Genomic DNA, 6,482 nt, shown 5'->3' with positions numbered 1-6,482 from the left:
GGGTTCCTGACCTCTAGGGGCTCATAAACCAGTGTAAGAAACTACTCATGCACAAAATTTACTCTGAAAATAGAAATAGATGGGGCTTTGATAAGTGCTGTAGCTGAAATACAAGAAAGTATGCTTTGGGGAACATAGGAAGAGGTGAGATTAATGTGATATAGGGAATGTAGGAAGGTGTCTTGCAGGAGGTGGGAACAGGCCTTGAAGAGTAATCCTTCAAAAGAAGGATTTTGTGTGTGGATTTTGTACATGTGCGTGTGCGTGAGAGAGAAAGAAAGGAGATAAGCACGGAGGAGGGAAGAGTACAGTTGAAGATAAATTGAGGAACTTGTTGGGGATAAATTAGGCATGACTTCCCAATGGATCAACTTAAAATATTCTCCGTGCTTCTCCCTCAACCTACAGCAAAGTCAGTGCCCATGGCTTCCATCGTTATATCCTCAAACTCAGTGAGAAACACTTCTATCAAGAGTTACATCCTAGGTTTAATGAACTCACATCCTGTGAAGGAAACTGGAAACTCTTAGATGGGTCAAACAAACTCTTGTATCCACAAACTACACTCCCCCCACCTCTGGCTGTCATTCATGTAGCATACATACATTTATTATGCTACAGGTGGTTTCCTCACTGTAAAATAACATCACTCTCATTTGTTTGTTGTGAGAGGGAACACTATTGAAGGAAATAGTGGAAAAAAACTATGGAAAAAATAGTGTCCTTTAGAAGCGATGATTATCGAGTCATTTAAGGATTCTAAGCAGGAAGAGGTAAAACATTTCAATTTTTCTTATTTCAAAACTTCATCCACTGAAATACTTAAATATAACAAGTCCATACTTGCAGAGGCTGAGAACCTTTGCCTTTCGAAAGGAAAGAGACATCAGGTCAGGCCACATCAGCACGGGGATGAGCCTCAGAGAGCCTTTCAGAAAGACCTGGAGCCTCAAGTCCCTCACGCACCCCAGGACACCCAGCTAACTGGGCCAGACCTCGGTTTCCTGACGTCTAGCCCAAAGCTGTTAACCCTACTCCACGTTTTCCCAAGAAGTTGTATTTCAGGGTAGAAATTTTGCTTCAATATTTTCCCAACATGTTCCTCTTCGAAGTTACTAGACTTGAAAAATCTATACACCATCCAAATAATCAGCTTACTAAGATGCGTTTTTTACAATCCAGTGGTGCCCACAAACACCTACTGTCTTCTGAATCTCCAGAGGTATGTTCTGCTTAAATGTGAGCTGGGCCCAAAGTGAGGACAAGGGCATCTCCTAAGCTACTGCCTGGCACAGTGCATGTGTTTTTGTTTTAATTACTGGAAGTAAAATGTGCTATCTCACTGTGCCCTCAAAAGGCCCAATTATTATGGCATAACGCAGGCCACGTCAGAGCCAATGCTTGGTCTTCAGGCATGCGACGGGCTGATTTATCCATTGCCACCCCCATCGCCTGGACCAATGGCACAATGGCGTCCCAAGCATCTATTTCAAAAACCCACCAATGGCCTTATTTTCCTAAGTCAACTTTTGCACAAATGGCTTTATCTGCCTATTGATTGAAGGAAAGGAGAGAGGGAAAGAGGAAGAAGGAAGTGAGAGAGGAACAAGGGAACAACAAAAAAAAGTGGACTATATGGTCTGAATTACAAATCTGCATGATTAGCTATAAGCAGTGGCCAACAGAAGACCCTGAAGGGTGTGCCATGGTAACCTTCCGCCTGGCACAGGCTTCAGATCCCCGAGGGTTATGACGCTGTTGTGAGAGATCCCTGATATTTTTTCCAGCAAGAAATTGGCAGTGATGGACGATTACATTAGAAGAACAGCCATGATGCCATGTTTTCTGTGAGGCCCTCAACATTATGAAGCTTTTCAGATCTCAGTTCTCCAGGTGCCCAAGGAGTTGGGATACCCATCATTCAGTAAGTTCCCACACATGTCAGACAAGGCTTGTTTCAAACTGGTTTCTTCAGTTTCCAGTTCCTGACCTTTAACTATATTTCTGGAGAGCCAATAAAAACAAAGATGAATCCCCTTCTCCCAAAAGTAATGACAACTCCACCCACATATATTATAGGCTTAGCCTCTGGCACAGCTGTCACTCCCTGCAACATGTCCACTTCCCTCTCCTGCCAGGTTCTTCTCCGGAGTTGCCAAAAAAGCAGAACCTTTCACAGGCATTTTTGTCCCTTTAATTGCAAATCTACAATTAGCTGCTCAAGGCAACAAGTATTAAAAATAACTTTCCCTAATCTTATTTTTCTTCTCATCCACTCCACAAGAAGCTCTAATCAGGGAGAAACCAGTCCAGATTAAAAAGATGAAATCAATCAGGAAGGTTGGCAAAACAGGTCTAAACACCGGCCAAAAGAGGAAACAGGAATAATCCCCTCTTCCAAGCTCTATTCATTTTGGATCGATAATGAATAAGAAAACCTTTTCTGAAATTTGGACTCTAGTCAAATTAAAATTTTGCCTTGATAGCCCAATTTAAATTTCCGCTTAGTCTTACTATTTCCCAAGTAATCCCAAGAGGCTAGTTTTTCTGTTTTCACAGGCTTGTCCTCAAACTGTTTTCACTATTTTCAGCCAAAAAGTGTCTTTATAAATATTTAATGTGCCCAACCCTGGTAATGCGGATGGTTATTCTACTGCTTCCAGGCAGAAGTCCTGTTCAAAGTACAGACCAAATATTACTACTATTATTAGCAATATTACTACTATTATATGCTAATTTCCATAAAGGAGTCTTCCTTCAAGAACTAAACATGTTCCCTCTGATCTCATTTGCTTTTCCTCCTAAGACAAGTCAATTAATCACAAATTCTGATAGTGAAGTCCAAATAAATGAGATTTCTCTTTCTCTTCAATAGCTTCAGATTTGAGTCCAGAACGAAACTCTGGATAACGCCTGGCAGGCACAAGCACAGGATGTTTTGAAATGGCACAAATGGTAGGTCTTATTGCAAAGCACAGGTGAAGCCCAACATTTAACAGAGCACATTCCGTTAATATAAGTAAAGTAAGCAAGGAAATACCAAGCTCTGAATAAACAGCGCCCATTCTAACTTGTGCTGGTAACTGAGGTCCATGTTCACCTGATGAACAGCAGCAACTAAGGGCAACGATCACGGTCACAGCCTAATGGGTAACATCCTTGCCCCCCGTTCCACGACCACCTTCACGTTAGTCACATACGGAAAGCTGTGCTTCTCCACAGTATCACCAGCGATCTTGAACTAACAGTGAACCCAGCCGGAGGGCCGCTTCTACATCCAAAGCTTGAAGGCAAACGTTGCCATTGTTCCCAACAAGGGCATTTCTTTAAATGGAGAATGCTAATAACTGACTGCCATGTTAAGCTGTGAACTAATGAAAAAAACTGAAGGATTTCTGTCTGGCAATTCAGTAAGAATGTTAGGGCTTACCGGCTGAGGACATATGGGTAATGTAACACTAAAGACAAATCATCTGGGCTCTTTAAGAATACATGGCTGATGCTAAGAAAATCTTCAAGAGCCAAGTATTTTGAGAATTATGAAATGATGTTATAACAAGGTCAGGAGTCTAGGTACATAGGTTTTAAATTACTGCAATAGTCTATAACAGAGTCCTATAAAGGGATGAAAGGTACTTCGTTACCACATTGGAAAAGCAAACTTAGGTGCTTCTGAGACCAGTAGGTATAATTTGTATGGCTTCCTCAGGTTTGTGTTAACTGCACAAAGTTAGCTAGGATGGTCAGAGGTGAAAGAATATTTCTTGGGAAATTAGTTAATGAAATAAACCACTGGAAATGAGCCTTCAATTACTTCAGTCTGACACCTTGCTCAGTAAAGCAAAGCATTTCTTTTTCCATTTCTCTATTCAAGTCAGGTGACTGGAAAAGTCATCCCACCAGTGGTGTATTCAAACAAAGCAAAACAAAATAACACCAATTGCTTTTAATTTAAAGTAAGTTCTGAGAGCTGGTTGCCAAATCCTGAGTTATACTAAACAAGCAGGCTAACTCGTGCGTGTTCCCCCAATTATAGCTCTCTATAAACCACAGTAGACTCCAGTTTTTACGTTCAGATTTCTTTACATCAGGACACAAAATAATTCCCAACTAAGAAGCCAATGCCCTACGACAACTCCATGACAAGTTCTGTGGGTATCCGTCAAAAATGAAAGCACTGTTGCAACACACCACTGATCAAGGGAAAAGTGCCTTTCTACATAATGGTCCAATCGGTATTTGTGGCCACCAGGCTCCGCAGCTCTCATTTCTCTTAGCGCTAGTCCCAAAGCAACGTAGCCAGGTGCCACTTTGAAAGGAAAACTGCTGCAACTAGTCCTAATAGCTTAAATCAGTATTTTCCCAAGTGAAAGATGGGCTACCCAGAGACATTTCAAAGACTGAGGAGGGTAAGTCACAGGAGAGAAGAACCATGAAACTAGAGCTATGGTTTCCTTCCTGGATGGCAACAAGGATGTTTTAATACACCTAATCTACTGGATACTATTAACACACTCAACTATTTTCTTGGGGAAAGAACCACCACTGTTAGATTATGCAGTTTTCACCCTTGAAGACCCAACACATCAGAGAACTGGTATTCCTTTTGTCATAGTGACTGATCTCATAGTTCAAGAAAGGGGGGCACTCAGAGGGACTTTCCTGACAGTCCAGGGGCTAAGACTCCACACTTCCACTGTAGGGGGCACGGGTGTGATCCCTGCTCAAGGAACTATGACCCTGCATGCAGCCCACAGCATAGCCTAAAAAAAAACCCCTTTCCTTCTACATCTTATTAACAACACCTGATGTCAAATAGGGGTCGGTTCATTCCAGAATAGAAAACAGTATACCATTTATGCAAATTTTTAAAAACATATATAGGCAGACCTCGTTTTATCACGCTTCACTTTACTGTACTTGGCAGATGTTGCAGTTATTTTCTTTTACAATTTGAAGATTTGTGGCAACCCTATCTGTGCCATTTTTCCAACAGCAGTTGCTTACTTCATGTCTGTGTCACATTTTGGTAATTCTCACAATATTCCAAACTTTTTCATTATTATGTTATGGTGATCTATAATCAGTGATCTTTGATAATACTCTTGCAAAAAGATTACAGCTCACTGAAGGCTCAAATGATGGCTAGCATTTTTTAGCAATAAAGTAACTAAGGTATGTACATCGTATTTTTAGACATAATGCTATTGCACACTTAACAGACTACAGTCTAAACATAACTTTTATATGCACTGCAAAACCAGACAACTTGTGTCAGTCCTTTATTGCTATACTCACTTTATCGCGGTGGTCTGTACCAAACCAACAATACCTCCGAGGTCTGCCTGTATATGGATACTTCACAAGCATAAAGGCATAAGTGAGTACAATACTTAAGAATGGAAAATGGAAATGTGGTGAGACAGGGGTACAAATGAGGCTTCAAATATGTGCAATGTTTTATTTTAAAACAAAGGAAAGTAAATATGACAAAATATTAACATTTTAAAATCTGGATGGTGGGTTTATAGATGTGATTCTCTTGAGTTTTTCTGAATGTTTGAAACAGTTGATAAATGTTTTTAAAAAGATGAATATACTGACAAATTTAAGAACTTGGAATCCCACAGATATCTAAGAACATTAATTTATGGAAAAGAACCTGAAAAGTCAGCTAATAACTGAGAGCAATGGATTGAATACTTTTTCATCCTAAGAAAGTGATGACTGTGTCAGGCATGACCTAATCAACATTTTATATATTCATTTATAACTCCATGAGTTAGGTATTACTTTCATTTCACAGATGAGGAAACTGTTACTCAGAAATTAACTTGGCCAGTGATGCAATGAATTAAACAGCAAAGTTGGGATTCAAAGCCAGGTTCAAAGGCTAAACTCCAAGATTCAGGCTGTCTCATATGAATTTCCCCCAGAACAAAGGAGTTCCCCCCACAACTAACATACCTTTAAGTTCTTACACGGTGGAACTCAGAACCAGACATTGCAGCCACCAGAACATTCCCATCTACCTGTCAGAATTCCCAGTGAAGGTCAGCTCCCCCCACATTCTTTTAAGAGTACCTTGACAGTCAGCAGTCCCTTCCTGGTGATCTGCAGGCCTTAGAAGCAGCATATAGTCTTACAAAGTGAATGAAGGGGAACGGGGGCACTGGAGGGTCTCAAGCACAGCATGATAAAAAAGAGCAAGAGTTTTAAAAGTTTCGTGTGGTATAGAGCTGTTTTTCAAATTAGAGGTGGTAAGGCATTTGTTATAAAATCCATTCAGGGGGCCATAACCAGAATTTCCTAAAAAAAAAAAAGAAAAAAAAAGGAAGGAAGGGAACTGATGTATCACATGTACAAAGGGCAAGTGATGCTTTACACAACTGTCACCATTGTATATACTGTACTGACCTCTGTGTGTTCTGGACCGTGGTTCAAATGTATTTCTTACTTGGGTCACAACCGAAAGGTTTGAA

The sequence above is a fragment of the Balaenoptera borealis genome, assembly GCF_965194805.1.
Source record: "Balaenoptera borealis genome assembly, chromosome: 10".
Classification (NCBI taxonomy): domain Eukaryota; kingdom Metazoa; phylum Chordata; class Mammalia; order Artiodactyla; family Balaenopteridae; genus Balaenoptera; species Balaenoptera borealis.
Note: the sequence above shows the minus strand (reverse complement) of the source record.